We start from the raw sequence: 17,765 nt of genomic DNA, 5'->3' as shown, positions 1-17,765 counted from the left end.
AATCCACTAAAAATGTCAGTGTTTGTAAATCACAGTTTCCACATGTTAACTCATTTGGGGATATGAAATGGGTAGATTGCTACTAACCATATAAAGGAGGTGTTGAGCGGCAGATTAGCACATTGAAAAAAGCCTGTTAGATAATATCAATTACTGCAAGATGCAGACAAAATACACATGCATAACTCACATACACATGGCCATGGCCACCTCTGATCACTACGGCCTGACTGTGACTGCATCTAAGGTGAGCAACGATCCCAGATGGGGTGGGTAGTGAGGATACAGCAGAGGCATATGAGGGGGAGGAAGGAGAGGTTGGGATAGAAGGATTGATATGGGGGAAGGTGCTAGGGCTGCCTGTGGGGGTGTGGAGGGATGTGGTTGGTCAGGATAGTGGGCTGCTAGGTGCAGCATCAGGAGTCTGTACTGGGAAAGGAAATGGCAGGATAGAGGCAAGTATAGGGCAAGAGATGGAGTAGGGAAGGGGAAAGAGGCAGGTGGAGGGCAGGGATTGTGGAAGGGTGAGACCAGGGGTTATGGGAAAGAAGGATATGTTGCAGGCAGAGTTACCACCAGTGAAATTCGGAAAAGCCAGTGTTGGTGGGATGTATCTATGTGGCAAAGATTGTGAAGCAGTAGTTAAGTCAAGCACATCATGTTGGCTGGTATGCTCACCAACTGTGTGGTGCAGCTGTCTCTTGGGCACCGTTAGGAAGCAGCCAGTCATGTGAATGGCCAGCTCATTAGTGGTCATGCCCAAGTAGAATGCTGCACAGTGATTGCATCTTAGTTGGTAGATCACATGACTGTTTTTACAGATAGCCATATGTTTCATAGTGTAGGAGATGCTGTGACAGGACTGGAGTAGGTTGTAGTGGGAGTACTAGTAGAAGTACGTAGTAGTAGTACTTGTAGTAGTAGCTTTATTCATCCGTAGATCTCTTTTTACAAGGATATAGGACATGTCAAAGTATTCACAAGTTTAGACCAATTTAAAATAAGCTAATTTGTATACAGATATATTTACAGACTTCTAGTTAGACTTAATCATTAGATTTACTCCTGGTATACAATACGTTTTTTACAAATAACTTATTAAATAATGTAATGCCACACCATTCACTCGTATCTTACTATCAGTTACTGCACACACTATACACACGTTGTTTCATAATGCTTCACTCACTATGCACACACACACACACACACACACACACACACACACTGGTGATCTCTGGGCCATTTTCTGTACCACAACTTTCCATTTGCTATCCTGAAAAACTGAGTCAGCATCTCTCCATAATGAGTGAGATGTTGAGTTCAGAATTAGGAAGAGGTGTTAGTATTGTGTTATGCGTAGCTTGGGGGTAACTATTTCTAGAAAGGTAAAAAGAAGGGGAAAATAAAACAAAGTGAAAGTGTTATGTGGAATGTTGGATGTTTTATAATCGTTATTATTATTATTTATGTGTACAACATTTTTTCATCAACCCCTACTCTGTTTTATCTAAGTAATCCTTCAATGTATAAAATGTATTGCATAACAGGTACTTTTTAGCTGCGTTTTTAAATAAGTGTATTTTTGCAGTTTCTTTAATTTCTTTTGGTAATTTATTGTACAGTTTTATTTCTTAGTAGAAAATGCTGTTTTGAGTTTTATGTTTATTTTTTCTTTGTAAATGTAAGTTGAGTCTATCTCTTGTTGCATGGTCATGGACAGAGCTGTTTGTGCAGTAATTACCAATGTTATTTTTGATGTGTATAACTGACTGGTAAATGTATTCACATGGCACAGTTAAAATCCTCAGTGTTTTGAGCAGATCTTTACAATGACGTTGACTAGTGTTTTTGGTTATTATTCTTACGGCTCTTTTCTGGAGTTTGAAAATTATGTTCATATTTTGTGCTTTTGTTCCCCAACCAAGAATGCCATAGCTAATAATTAAATGTACATATGAATAATATGTCACTAAAAGACAGTGCATGTTACACACCAACCATAGGATTGTAAGGGCACAACATGATGATGACATTCTGTTTGCAAGTACCTTTATGAGTTGAAACCACTTCAACTGAGAATTGGTATTCATTTCTAGAAATTTTGCATTTGTTACACAGTCTATAGAGGTGCCATCTACATTTAATTTAACATTGTCATTTTCCCTCTTCAAACTGAAGTTCATGGCATTAGTCTTCTTTATGTTCAACGTCACTTTATTGCTTATTGACCAATCATAAACTTTCTTGAGAGTTTCATTTGCTTTCTCAGCAAGGAGTTCTCTTGTTTTCTCAGTGACTATAATATTGCTGTGATTCTTGAGTTTCTCCCGGCGTATTTGATAATCAAAATATCCATGGGTGTGCTGCCGGTCTATAGTGTCCAACGGGCACAATATTTCGGCAATCATACATGTCGCCATCATCGGGTCCTCCAAATAAAACTCGTGCACTGGTGGGGAGCACCAAAGATGACCTCGGTTTGAGGAAGACCGGCGTGTACCAGATTCCGTGTCAATGTGGCAAGTCGTATATTGGTCAGACGATGCGTACCGTCGAGGATCGATGCCGTGAACACCAGAGGCACACTCGACTGATGTATCCAAGCAAGTCGGCGGTCGTTGAACATTGTTTGTCAGAAAATCACGCCATGGAGTATGACCGCACGAGGATTCTGGTACGGACGTCGAGATACTGGGACAGCGTTGTTAGAGAAGCCATCGAAATTTGCACCAATGATGACCTCATAAACTGTGACTGTGGCTATAATCTTAGCAAGGCTTGGGAACCAGCGATCGGGTTAATCAAGAGTAAATCGAGCAAACGTATAGTTGTGACGACCACGGCGGACAGAGCCATCACACTGACGTCATCTCAGACGCCGTCGCAATCTGTTCCACTGCGCGACTGTGGCGCGGGGCGTGGACGGCGGAGGGAGCGTGCCGCGGGCGGAGGGTATTTAAATCGGCCGCCGCGGCGACCGAATCCAGTTCCCTCTGAGCAGCCATAGCGTACAGATCTCCGTGCCGGCACGTTCACAGGAGCTCAGTCCGTCAGTTCACCTGATGATGGCGACATGTATGATCGCCGAAATATTGTGCCCGTTGGACACTATAGATATAATACCCGTGGATATTTTGATTATAATATTGCTGTCATCAGCAAAGAGAATTTTTTCACCCTGAGTTACACTAGTGGGAAAATCATTTATGTATATCAGGAATATATATGCTGCCTTGCAGAACCCCTATATTATTGTATTTTGGTCCTGATAAGTGTTTTACTAAATGTTTAGATCTATTTGATGTATGTGTTATCTCTACTCTTTGTACCCTATCTGCTAGGTATGATCGAAACCAGTCATTAGCTACCCCTCTTATTCCTAATGCTTCTAATTTATTTAATAGAATCTTGTAGTCAGCTGTATCAAACGCCTTAGAAAAATCCAAAAATATGCCTGTGACACACTCATCTTTATCAAGAGCATCAAGTACAACTTTTGTATTCTACTATGGCTGACTCCATATTTTTGCCACCCTCGGAAACCAAACTGTGATTCGCTTAAAAGATTGTATTTATTCAGATAAGTCATTAATATTTCTTTCATAATTGCTTCTATTATTTTGGAGCATGCTGACAGCAGGGAAATGGGCCGGTAATTTTCTATGTTTTCTGAATTAGCTTTCTTAAGCAAAGGTACAACTATTGCCTGTTTTAACTGCTCTGGAAATGTACATGATTTGAAGGATTCATTTATTATATTTGTTAAGGGGCCTTATATAATCCCTACATAGTACGCAGCCTGGTACTTCATCTAAGCCTACTGACTTTTTATTTTTTAGTTTTTGAACAGTTTTATTGACTTTATTCTGTGTGGTTGGAAGTAACGTCATTGTATTTAGTGCAACATTATTTACAGTTGTTATATTTGTTTTGGGGAATTTTTGCTGTAACTTCTCTGCAATACTTGAAAAATGCTTGTTTACATAGTTTTCTAAGTGTTGTGGATCATTTATTACCTTATCCCTCTCCCTTAGCAGTACGTTATTCTGCAATTGTTTGCCTCTCCTCATTTCCTTTTTTATAACATCCCAGACAGCTCTGCTTTTATTCTCTGCACTATATATTATTTTGTCATTAAATGACTTTTTTGCAGCAATCAGCACTTTCCTATAGATCTTTTTGTATCTGTGATAGAAATTTAAGAATTCTGGATCATTGCAAACCTTTTTCATGGAACTGAGGTATTTAAGTGTTTGGGAGGACTTCTCAATACCTGCTGTATCCATCTGTTTTTGTGAGATGTTGATACAGACATGCATACTTTTCAAAATGCGTTTTCAAAGTTCAATTTAAACAATGTGGAGCATTTATAGAATTTCATATTCACATTGGTTTACTTATACACTTCATCTCAGTTTTGTTTTTCTAGTTCTTTTGAAAAATCTTTTGTTTTGATTTCTGATGGATGTTGTTTGTAGGCTTGTAATTTAGAGAATGATTCAATGCCTGATTTTATTGTTGTTATTTGACAGAGATGGTCTGCTAGTTCGAGATCTTTTACAGCTACATCACATTTTTCCCTGTCCATATTGTTGGCCACATGGTCAGTTACTGATGCATTCATTATAGTAACCCTAGTTGCACTATTGACCAATAGGGAGATGCCAAAACTTTGAAGGATGTGTGGCGTAGAGCGCCATAAAAATCGATATTTGTTCTGTGCGTAAGTGTGCTATCTTTGAGGAGAGGGCTTTGGAGAGCATGTTGGACGCTAACGGCAGTTAGCCTCCGGACTTGTATCTGTGTAGACGCTAAGTGTGAATAAATCTGTATATGAGAGAATTCTAGTTGTTTACCTACAACTATACCATATTCCCTCACTGGTGACCCCGTTTTTGTGTAATACGCGTCCGAGCTACCGCCTGAAGGTTATTTACGCGCCTACCGCGTCGGGTTTATCCGCGATCGCGAGGGCCTTTGTTCAGCTCCAGACAATGGCCTTTCAGCATTCACCGCCGCCCAGATTCCAGCAACATCTCTCCAGCACTCCTGCCGTCGCAGTGGACATGCCGCAAGAATCTTCGGAATCCTTCAGCCAGAACATGCAGTGGAATTCATCGAGTGCCGCCAGTTTCTTCCAACCGCCAACGGTCGTGGACTCTGGCTTTGTTAGCCTGGACCTTCGCACGTGTTCTCCACAGAGTGTTGGTCGGAACATTTCTACTCCTGTGTCGAACATACAATTCAATACAGTTCATGGCGTCGAGCGAGGTTTTGCTACTTTGGAAAATCCAGTAGTAAATTCAAACTCGAATCAGTTCCCGCCACGTGTGTATCCTTCCGTGCCGGCTAGTCAACAGGTGTTCAATGCTTGCCAAACAGCAAATATCACACCAAGTGTGAATCCTAGTGGACATGTGTGGGATCCTTGTGTTGCTTCTAATCAGGTCAACAATTCTGTGCTGGATAGTAATTACTCCGACATCTACAACCAGCCCCACCACTCACGGTTGAGTGAATACTGTGTGCATAACAGACATTCACTGGCGTACTTAAGCACTTGTGGCTTCTCTCCGAGCTACCACGTCAATGAGAGTGCACATTTTTACTACGATCCTCACACCGTTCGAGCGGCCGTCGCTTCTCAGCCCCCCCCCCCCCCCCCCCCGGCGTCAAGTGAATTTCGCGATTCCTGCATTACGGGACGCCAATAATCCGGACTCGCAATCTTCTGCATGCTCTACTTCCGTCCGAAGTAATAGGCGCACCTCCGCAGTGACTGCAGTGCCGAATCTGCCGAAATTACCAGACTTCAAACCTGCTCACCCGGAGTTCTGGTTTAACCTGGTTGAGCAAACATTCAATGTCTGTGCTTTGGACGATGACGCACGCTTCGTCTGCCTCATGAACCATCTTCACGACCGTGTCGATTTAATTTATGATCTGGTCAAAGCACCCCCCCCCCCCCCCCCCCAGCAGGGAAGTATGCTGTGGTAAAACAAACGATACTGGAGCGCGTCTCTAAAACCAGGAGAGAAAATGTGCGACAGCTCATCTACAAAGAGCGTCTCGGCGACAGGTCTCCGTCCCAGCTGTGGCGGTGCATCCGTCTTCTCGTCGATGAGCAAGTTATGCCTGATGACATGCTCGCAGAAATCTGGACTGAAAAGCTGCCTTTGCCTGTCCAGACTGCAATCTCTGCGTATGAAGATAGGCCAGTAAATGAACGTTTACGCGCCTCCGACAGAGCATACTCCGCCAGGCAATGTGAGTTCCGTGCACTGCATTCTGGACGTGACTGCACTAAGACGCTTTCTGACGCCACGCCCTTGTCTGGTGCTGCTGATAACAAGTTTTTTAAACTAGCCGCCCTGCCTGCACCTTCAACTCCTCGCAACGACAGTGCATCGGCCTCTGTGGAAGACTCTGGGGCACATACTCCGTCACCTAGCAACTACCCACAAGGGCACAGGCCCACCCAACCTTACTGTTTCTTCCACGCGAGATTCGGGGAGCAAGCTCGCAAATGCCAGTCACCGTGTCCTTACCCAAACTCCAACTGCAGGTGGGCTACGGTGCCACCTCCTGTGATGTAAACAACGGGCACCATACCACGTTGCACTCCGTTTCGGACAATAACAGTAAGTGTGGTCGAGTCTATGTTCGCGATTTACGATCAGGTGTATGTTTTCTGGTAGACACTGGCGCAGACGTCTCTTTGCTGCTGGTACGCCTAGCAACCAATAAAGTGCAACCACACAAAACAGTACTTCGTGCAGTGAACTTGTCTACCCTACAGTGTTCGGGTTCCACTTTGTATACAGTGAAACTTTCGCCCGAGTGCAAGCTGGAGTGGACATTTCTAGTGTCAACAATTGAAGAACCTATTCTCGGAATTGATTTCCTCAAGCACTATCAGTTGTCACTAGATTTTGTGCAAAATACTGTGTTTTACCCCTCCCTTAACAAACATATTCCTTTCGCCTCGCTGAGTGACAGTTCGGCTAACACCAACCATGTGTGCTGTGCTAAGAAGTGTGTAAACCTATCCTTGGAGCTGCAATCTTGGACAAACAAGTGGCTAGTGGAGTGCGCCAAGTCTTCTAAGTTGCGGATGGAACGTATGGAAAGGCTGCTGCATCTCCGCGACATACACCACGAGTTGGCCTCCACACAACAACGCCTCGCGGCACTACAAGCAGACAACTCGTTGGCTACAGACAAGGTCAGTCCGTGCCAATCTGGTGTTCCCGTGCCCGCGCACGTTAACGACAATGTTGTGAACTCTGTAAACTGTGTCAGCACCCCCTTTTGTAATGATAGGGTATGCCCGAGTGCTCATGCTCCTTGCGTTCCGAATGGAAAATTAACTTGCCAAGCTTGTGGCAATGAACTACGGCCATCTGCTGTCCGGCCACGCCCACTCATGCCTACAGCGCTCGTAGCGGCACGGCCCGCTACCAAGAACCAGTGTACCAACCTCGCCCATGTTAACACGTGTGCGGCCTTTACGCAGCCTACAAGTGGGTGGCACACCTGTACTTCCGTGCCCTCAGCGCCACAGCTTGGCCCGTCCGCCACTGCCTGCTCCGCTTCAGAGACATCTGACTATCGTGCCACGCCACGTATTGCAGTAGTCACTAACGGCACAGTTCATCGGTTACGTCTAACCAATGGGCCGCCCATATCGCAATGTCCACGCCGCCCCAAGCCAGAATTTATGAAAATTGCAAAAGAACAATTGGACGATCTGTTACAAAAGGGAATAATTGAACCTTCTTCCGGTTGCTGGGCTAGTCCTATCCTGTTTGACCAAAAGAAAGACGGTACTTGGCGTATGGTCGGAGACTATAGGCGTTTAAATGCCCGCACCATCATTGGTAAATATCCGGTCCCACACATCGCAGACTTCAATCATGCACTCGCAAGTGCAAAGTACTTCTCTGTTTTGGACTGTAAGCACGCATTTCATCAGATTCCTATGGCTCCGGAGGACATTGAAAAGACTGCCATAAACACTCCCTTCAGGCTGTTCCAATACAAATTTATGCCGTTTGGGTTGAAAAATGCAACCCAAACGTGGCAGCATTTCATCAATCAAACTTTATCCCATCTAGGCTTTTGTTTCGTATATATGGACGACATATTGGTTTTTGCTTCTACTTTAGAACAGAGTGAGGAGCGTGTTCAAGTCGTGACAGATATTTTAGCAGCCGCTGGTATTGAACTGAACAATAAAAATACTCAATTGCACCAGTCATCCGTCACATTCCTAAGTTATGTTGTGTCATCGGATGGTCTGACACCACCACAGGACAAGATCAAGCCTGTTCTCGAGATGCTACGCTCTCAGACCTACAGGGAATTACGCAGGTTCATCGGAACAGTTAATTATTACCGGAAACATTTGCCAGCCGCTTCTGTGGTGCAGGCTCCTCTCACAGATGCTCTTGCTGGCCCACAAACTTCTGGCACCCGCCAGGTACCATGGACACCAGACATGGACAAGGCATTTAATGAACTCAAACAGCTGTTGGCCTCCGCTGTCACTATTGCTCACCCACGGGCGGACGCCACAATGTTTATCACTACTGACGCTAGTGACAATGCTATTGGCGCAGTACTGAGTCAGACATACAATGATGTTACGACCCCCCTGCAGTTTTTCTCAAAAAAGCTAAACAACACGCAGAAGAAATACTCAGCATTCGACAGAGAACTACTTGCAGTTTACGAGGCCATAAGACACTTCAGAACTGATGTTGAGGGACGAGATTTCTATGTGCTCACTGATCACAAGCCGTTGGTTCCTGCCATAAAAAATCCTGCGGGTGATCCGCCCCCACGACGCTTTCGTCACATCGATTACATCTTGCAATTTACAAATGACATTCGCTACATCCGAGGAGCGGACAATGTGGTCGCTGATTTTCTCTCGCGTGTTGGTGCTGTCACAACCTTAATTGACTTAACGGACCTACCTCAGTTGCAATCGGCAGACCTCGATACCATGCAGTTAATTTCAGACCACAGCTCCTCTCTCCAACCGGTACGCTCTACTTTCTCTGGCATATCTGACTTAGTGTGGTGTGATGAATCGACTGGTACGTTGCGGCCATTCATTCCTAAGCCCCTTCAACGCCAGGTCTTTGACAAACTACACACATTAGCAAACCCCGGTGTCAAAGCCTCCACCTGTCTGGTAGCTGAACGGTTTGTCTGGAGAAACATGCGCCGTGACTGTCAGTCTTGGGCAAGGGCATGCATGGTGTGTCAACAGAACAAAGTATCAGACACACTTCTCCACCCCTTGGCTGTTTTGCCCAACCTCCAGGCCAGTTTTACCATGTTCATGTCGACCTCGTAGGCCCTTTGCCCCCCTCCGAGGGTTTCTGTTACTTGTTTACAGCTATTGACAGGATGACTCGGTGGGCTGAGGCTGTGCCTATTCCGAACATTACCTCTGAGACAGTAAGTCGAGCATTCTTAGATTCGTGGATCTCTAGATTTGGCTCACCTGTTTACCTCACCACTGACCAGGGGCGACAATTCGAGTCTTCAGTTTTCTCTGACTTATGTAAAATGTGTGGTATTGTCAAAATTCACACTTCTGCATACCACCCCCAAAGCAATGGGCTTGTCGAGTGATGGCATCGCACCCTGAAGTCTGCCCTGCGGTGCCATCACTCACTATGGACAGAGGCACTGCCCTTCATGCTTCTTGGCCTTCATGCGACTTTCAAGGAAGACCTCAAGGGGTCCGTAGCCGAGTTTGTATATGGCCAACCTCTGGTTTTGCCTGGAGAATTAGTCACTCCGACCCCACTTCCACGGCCCTCTGAACTCCCTTCACTTCTCGAGCGGGTGTACTTGCACTGCAGCAAAATTCAGCCGCCACCTCCGGCTGCTCATACACCTCCGCGCGTGTACGTACCGTGCACGCTAGACTCTTGTGAGTACGTGTTTCTCAGAGATGACTCAGTCAAAGCCCCACTTCAGTCGCCCTACACAGGTCCTTACAAGGTCGTCAAACGCTCTGAGAGTAACATGGATCTCCTCATAAAAGACTCTGTAACCACGGTCTCACTCAACCGAGTGAAACCAGCTTTCATTGAGCCTCAGGTGAACCTCCCTGATTCTGCCCCTATTTCTTCCGCTCCTGCTTCGAGCGGCCATCCATCTTCCCACACCATGCATTTGGGTATTGATTTTCCACAGCATGTTTCTCTGCCAAGCACTGCTCCTTCTCCACGTTCATCTAATTCGAGTGGCCAATCTTTTCGGGGCTTCACTCCTCACAGCCCTCGCAGTCGAACTGCCAGCCACTCAGATTCTACCATTGTGTTACCATCTTCGTGTGACAGCTCTTTGTCATGCCGTTCAACCCACGCTGGCTCCTCATTGCCTTTGGTCACGCTCCCTCGTCTGTCAGCTGATCGCCCGAGGTTGTCTCCTGCACAGTCTAGTGCACCTGCCACCCCCCTCTTAGCAGATGCTTCCCCCTGCCATGGCTTTCCCACACCTCCCTGCCTCCCTACCATTGCTCGTACAGGTGCCATCCAAGAATTCACAACACATGTGCACCCTGATGACATACATAAATTATCTGTTGTCGTAGATGGTGATACAGTGTGTGTGGTACTCGCGTGTGACAAAATTGAGGGAGGAAGTGCAGAATCTCGTGTGGTGCGCCGCTTTAAATTGAGCAGAAGTGCTGCATGTGGCAATTTGCGTGCCTTTGTTAGGCCTTCTGGCAAGGTGATTCTCCGCCTGCTGGCTGACGAAGTGCTACACCTTCACTCCAGGACGGGATGTTGTCTTCAGCCGCCGGTGTCGCTTGCTGACTTCACCATCGACGTACCGGGCTTCACCCCCCGGTCTCCTACCAGTCGACCGCTTCGGCCTGACGCAGAAGAACTGTGCGTTACCTTCCTAACTTCTCACCCCCCCCCCCCCCCCCCATTCACAGGGACATACTCCATACTGCGCAGGGGGGGGGGGGGGGCTATGTGGCGTAGAGCGCCATAAAAATATTTGAGGAGAGGGCTTTGGAGAGCATGTTGGATGCTAACGGCAGTTAGCCTCCGGACTTGTATCTGTGTAGATGCTAAGTGTGAATAAATCTGTATATGAGAGAATTCTAGTTGTTTACCTACAACTATACCATATTCTCTCAGATGTTTATGGAGGTTCTGCTGAATTCATTTATGATATTAGTGTTGATGTTAATGCCCCCACACAGAATTATGTTACCTTTGTACCTGAGACTTTATCTAGAACTTCTGTTAATTTATTGAAAAAAGTGTCTACACTACCACTGGGAGATCTATACACACACAAAATGATTAATTTCTTGGTGATATCAAGCCCTGTTAATTCAGCAGCTGATATTTCAAAGTCTTTGTCTTCTCTTACTGTACTGAGGTCATGTCTTGATTTGAACTGTGTTCTTTTTCTGAAATAAATGCTTGAAGTAGTTCTGCAGTAAGTTTGCCCTTCCATACAATGATAATACTACATGTTGGATTTATGTGTCTCTACACCAGTGCTCAGTAATACAAATTACTGTGCAGTTCAAAGATTGGAGCTCAGCTCCTAATAGTTGTATTTTATTTTTTAATGATTGCATGTTTTGATGGAGGATTGTTAAGTCTGTGAAATGCCCCATGTTACTCTTTCCAATGGTTTGTTTTTCTCTGTGACATCTGGTCTGTGTGATATTTGAAGTGTTAAAATCTGTCTTGTGAGTGATTTTTTCCAGTACTTTTTAAAGTGCTGGAGATACTCTTTAGGCAGGGGAACCTGTTGTCTGGGTTTATCCTAAAAAAGACCTGATTTTCCTACCTATGACAACAGGTGTTTGACCATGTGTGGCCCAAGATTCACCCGCTAGGATGTATAGGACTGGTCTTGTTTCTAAGTTGCAGGGATATGAGCCACTGGACAAGGGGTTGGGAGCATCAGTGGTATAGGGATGGACAAGGATATTGCATAGGTCAGGTATGCTGTGAGATACCACCGTGGATGGGGTGGGAAGGATGGTGGGAAAAATATTTCTCTTCAGTGCATGAGAGATAGTCAGAATACTGGCGGAGGAAGATTCTGTTGCTCCTGGCCTCAATGGCACTCATCTGAGGACAGGATGTCAGGAAATTAAGGAGATGGGTCTTGGATTAACTGAAAGAACCAGATGTTTTTGAGAGTTTCAAAGGAGGCATTAGGCAATGATTGACTGAAATACTGGAGAAGAATACAAAGGGAGGTGAATGGATAGCTTTGAACGATTAAATACCAAAGGTATTAGATGAGCAAATAGGAAAAAAGACAAGGCCTATTAGAAATCCCTAACCAACAAGGGTGATACTGAATTTAAATTAGGAAAGGAGAAAATATAAAAGTGTAACAAATGAAGCAGACAAAAGGATATACCATCTAAAATCTAAATTGCCATAGAGAACAAATTTTCTAAACAATAGTGGCTCATTCCCAAATGCAAGGCTGTACAAGCATGCATAGTTAGGGGTAGATAGATGCTGCCTTGAAGAAATGTTGTGTGGCTAACAACAGCTCAGGTGGCAATCCAGTACTAAAGGAAAAATGAAAAGGTGATAGGTGGAAGGAATATAAAAGGGCTACACAGGGGAAAAGAGCTTAAAATCAATATTTTAGAAAGAGAAGAGAAAGTAAATGAAAATGAGATGTGATGTTTTATACCGCAAGAAGAATATGACAAGGCATTGAAAGACCTAATTCAGAACAAAGCTCCTGGAGTAGACGACATTCCCTCAGAATCTTTGAGTTTATTGGGAAAACCAGCCATGACAAAGCTATTCCACCTTGTATACAAGATATGTATCTCATACCCTCAGACTTCAAGAAGAATGTAGTAATTCTGTTTTAACACACAACATAAGTAATAGTACATCACTTCATTCAGCTGATACATTTTACAGTTCAAGTGCAGTACAAGTATCACAACATAGTACACAGCCCAAAAGAACATGCCACAGGAATAATCCAGTATGACAGCAAATAGTTTTGTGTGTTTGGAACAGTCTGTGTCCAGATCTTTGAGCAAAGACTAAAAGGGGCTCTCTCTCTCTCTGGCAGCTGAGCCCAAATGTGGCAAATGTGGAAAAATGGTTGAGTTGTAACATCATCTGGTCAGTGGCAGTGGTGTCAATTCCTTTGAATACCCACTGAAGGTGCTGGTAGTTCCATGGGTTACTGTACCACAGTCCTTCCCCAATATGGGGTATGAGCAACATTTCATGGGTGGCCCCACACCTGGCAGGACGCCAAGGGACATTATGAACAAGAGTGACATCTATGAAAGTGTAGGATGGACTGGTTCCCAGTTGACCTGCACTGGGGTATGCAGCTGGAAGAAACTCACATGGTGGCCGTGTCAGGGTTGTGACAATGTAGAGGTGATGCCAGACAGTCCAGAGAGTACTCAATTTCCGTGTCCAGCTCGAAAGGTGAGGGAACCCCAGTTGAAAGTGCTGCTTGGGAAGGTCTGGCACTTCGTGCTGTGATCCTCTGATGTCCCATCCTAAATGGGTTGCGTAGAAAAGGAAAATGATGGTTGCACAACTGAGGTGGTGTGCTGGGTTGTCAGAGAGGAGGAGGAGGAGGAGGAGGAGGAGGAAGAAGAAGAAGAAGATGGAAAAGCTCCAGAGCTGAAATGGGAAAGTAAGGAGATGGGGTAGTAAAGGAATATTGCACAGTGTTGCTGTGACAAGTATCCTGGAGCATGATTGGGGATGGAGGTGGATGGTCACCTTGATGCGTGCAGAATTGGTTATGATAACACTGCACTGCCCTGTCACCTCTGTCCAGGATACACATATGGTGGCCCTCTGCTCCCAGATGACCACTGGGATGCTGTGATGACATCTACATTCTTCCTCGCAGGTTGAAGTTCATCTTGAAAAATGACATGGCTGAGATATTCCAGTGATGGCTGAAAGAACTTGGATTTGTTTAAATTACATTTGAGGCTGGTGGCCTGTAGAGTGCTGAACAGTTTCCAGTGGTCTTGAAAATGTTCCTCTGTTCTGACCATAGTGACAACAATATCATCTAAATAATTAATACGTCCTGGAAAACATGTAAGCAGTTGTTCAAAGAACCATCTGAAAAGGACTGGGACACTGCAATGCCAAAAACCAAATGTTTAAACTTATGAAGGCCATGTATTAACAAGCAATACCTTTTGTGATTCTTCATGAAGGGGCAGCTGCAAGTAAGCTTTGGCCAGGTCAATTTTGAAGAATACTGCCCATCTGAGAGTGTGGTAAAGCTTTTTCTGTCTTTGGAATGGGATAAATGTCGATTTCAAACTGTGAGTTTACTGTGACAGCAAGAGCACCACTTAACCAAAGTTTTCCTGAACGTTTCTTAACAATTACCAGTGGTATTTCCGCTTGCTAACAAAAATGAGTTCAGTGACATGAAGTTTTGTGTCTGTCCAACTCGTCTTTTACTGATACACACGGTGCTAAAGGTATAAGCCAATTATGAAAGAAGTGGGCCATGCTGATTTCTTCAATGCAATGTGCACTGTGATGTTCTTTGCTTTGCTGAAGCCTATGGAAAAATTGTCTGGGCACTCCTTACAAATGTCTTCTAGCTCCTTAAATTTTTTTTGGTTGGAGAGGAGTTCAGTGCCAAACTCAAAAGTGAAAAATGCATCCAAGCTGAAAAGGTTTTCCGCATTTGCGCTGTGCACCACAAGGTTTGCACTGTATACCAAGAATAAGATGAGGTGCTGTACGATATTTTTACATGCTGCTTCAATAGTAGATTGACCTTCGATCAGAACCTGTTGCTTGCTGTACGTCACTAGGTGGCGAGCAGTTGGATTGATGTGATGGTGCACCAAGTTGGAGGTATGTTCAACAAGAGAGCTGATCTTTGGTGTATTACTGTTGTTGTATATTTATGTTGCACATTGTAAGCATAATGAACAATTTCTTTGGTGTCACCATTGCATTTTGAGAGTCCAAGGTAACTGCATTAATATCCATTTGGTCCTGCCAAGTGCCAGAGTGAGGACACTCGACACACAGAAGTGAAATATCCATCTTTATTACAAGCAACACATTGTGCTCATATATAGGAGCTGTTGCCCCAGGAATGCTTGTGAAGACAGTCTGGACATGATAGGAGTGTGTTCCCGTTGAGTGGCTGAGATTTTGATCCTCCTTTGTGAGGTGAAGCAATAGCTCAGCATTGTTTACATTTGGGCATAGCTACTTTCTCATTGTGCACTATACTATATGTATTACCTGAATCAGAAATGTGGCCACCACATCTGTCTATATGGTGGTTAGCTGACTGGGAGACTTCAAACAATTGAACCAATTTCAAGACCACCCCCAAGGTGGGGGATGTTGATGGCAAAACTATTTGTTGTAAAGTGAAATCTTTCAAGAAGACCAACCCTTCAAGCCAACCTCCTTTCTAAATGACCATATTTTTAAGGAATGGAAATAAACTTTCATAAGACCAATGCATCTTTATCCTCTTTAAGATAATCACCCCTTCTCCCAGCCAATGACCACTCTTTAACTGACAATGTCCCTCCTTTAAGATGACCACAAACAATCATGGAACAGGGAATTACAACATTGTATTACTGTTAAACTTCTCATTGACAATGTGACACAACGGTCTCTAAAATTTCATTGTCATTGGTACTTATAATAGTAAACTGTTCCAATTTTTCCTACATAGTGACAAGTCATGGCTAATTCAAATAAATGTAAACTTGTTGTTTTTCACTAGAATAGCGCATTTATGTTGTTAGAGAGAGTGAAAAAAGGAAAATCATAGTGTCAGTTAGTGAGTGAGTTTGACTGTGGAAAGAGTCAAATATAGAATACAGTACAATTGCAAATTGCAACTGGTGTGTTAAGGAATGAGAAAAAAAACGCTAACAAAAATTCAAATAAAAGGTGGTGACAACCATTTGCAGATGTTAATAATGTTGTTTTAGATCGGTTTAATAGAGCACATACCAAAGTATTGCCTATTAGTGGATTGATGTTACAAGAGAAGCTGTTAAATTTGCTTCCAATCTCAGAATTCCTAATTTCAGTGCAAGCAATGGCTTGTTGGATTGATCTGTTATTTGAACAATATTGTTTTCCAATCAGTCTATGGAGAAAGTGCAGAAGTTAATCAAAATGATTCAACATAAGTTGAGACTTAGTGTAATTACAAGTCGGTCTTGTGATAGTGACATTTACAACAGGGATGAAACTGATTTATTTTTTAGAGCTATTCCAGACAAAACACTAACTGTGAAGGGTGATCAGTGCAAAGTTGGAAAAATGGTGAAACAAAGATTTATGATTGGTCTTTGTGATAACTTCTGTGTGAAAAATAAGAACCACTAATGATACAAACAGCAAATTGTCCATAGTGCTTCAAAAACAATATTTCCTTGCTTGGTGTTTCTTGACATGGAAATAAAAACACATGGATGATGTGTGATATTTTTTTCCTTGGCTGAGTAACTTAAATTAAAAAATGAGCATTCTGAAATGTAAAATGCAACATGTCCTTGTGGCTACAAGTTATCGAATGTGGAAGTAAAATTTTTTCCTACCAACACAACTTCGTGTGTTCAACATCTTAACAAATGAGTGATCTGGTCTTTTAATTTAAATTACCAAAAGAAGCTTCTGCATTCTGTATCCATGTATGTGTTGTGACTCGCCGATCTTTCAAAGTGCCACCGCGCAGTTACGCGTGTCCTCTACATGCGGCACTGTCTGCCAGCCATGCAACAGCCACGCCACCTAAGCGGCCAGCCAGCCAGTGGCCGCTAGACTTGGACTCAGTGCTGATTTGACTGTTACCATGTACACACGTCTTACTTTGTCTACTTGCTCTGTGACTTACATGTATTGTGTCATCTTTGAAATATATGTGTTCAACTTGACGTTATAACAATTGGCGACGAGGTAGTGGATTTTTTCTTTTCATCGTTGACCCACAGGTTTCCATGGCTACTTTAGAGCAACTCTTGCAAGGTCTCATTGAACAGCAAATGCTTCTCACATCGGCGATTCGCGATTTCATCGCGGCATCAAATGCGGGGCGTCTCTCGTCGTTGTCTATACCTCCTTTTCCTCCTTACGATGAGACAGCGGAAGATTGGTCTGATTACAAAAAAACGTCTTCGACAGCACTCCTTGGCATTTCACGTCACGGACGAACAAACATGTAAGTCTCTGTTCCTTTTATGGATTTCACCTCAATTGTATCAGTTGTTGTCGCAATTGGCTCCTTTGAAATATCCTGCGTCTTTGTCCTTTGCTGAAATGTGCTCACTTCTGTCCATATATTTTCAAAAGCACACGCATGTGGTAGCCTCTCGTGTTGCCTTTTATCGTTGTCAAAAACAACTGCATCAATCCTATCGCACTTAGGCTGCTGAACTTCACGGCCTCAGTAGAAAGTGTCAGTTTGTTACTGAAGTTCACAAAGAATCCTATACTGATTCCATGGTATGGGATGCTATTATCTGGTCGGTGCCCGGCAAAGAAGTTGGGCAACGTGCCCTTCTGTTGGCAAATCGGACTCTTGACGAAGTCCTACCCATCGCTCAGTCTTTTGAAGTTTCTTGCGCCGCCAGACCGCAAATAGAGGCGTGGGGTGATGTCGGGGAAGTACAACCTCTCTGCACTGTTGACGAAACGTGAGGCGTGTCCCCGCCGGCCGACGTGGCCGCAGTACGCTCCCAAGCA

At 44.1% G+C, this 17,765-nt stretch overlaps 1 protein-coding gene across 2 annotated transcripts in view; it reads left to right on the top strand.

Moving 5' to 3' along the window:
• The window catches only part of LOC126455448 (putative leucine-rich repeat-containing protein DDB_G0290503), a 94,620-nt gene that overhangs the window by 36,605 nt on the left and 40,250 nt on the right, over window positions 1-17,765 (top strand). The window lies entirely within an intron of this gene.

Source organism: Schistocerca serialis, chromosome 2 (assembly GCF_023864345.2).
Source record: "Schistocerca serialis cubense isolate TAMUIC-IGC-003099 chromosome 2, iqSchSeri2.2, whole genome shotgun sequence".
Classification (NCBI taxonomy): domain Eukaryota; kingdom Metazoa; phylum Arthropoda; class Insecta; order Orthoptera; family Acrididae; genus Schistocerca; species Schistocerca serialis.
Note: the sequence above shows the minus strand (reverse complement) of the source record. Positions and strands in the feature narration are given on the sequence as shown.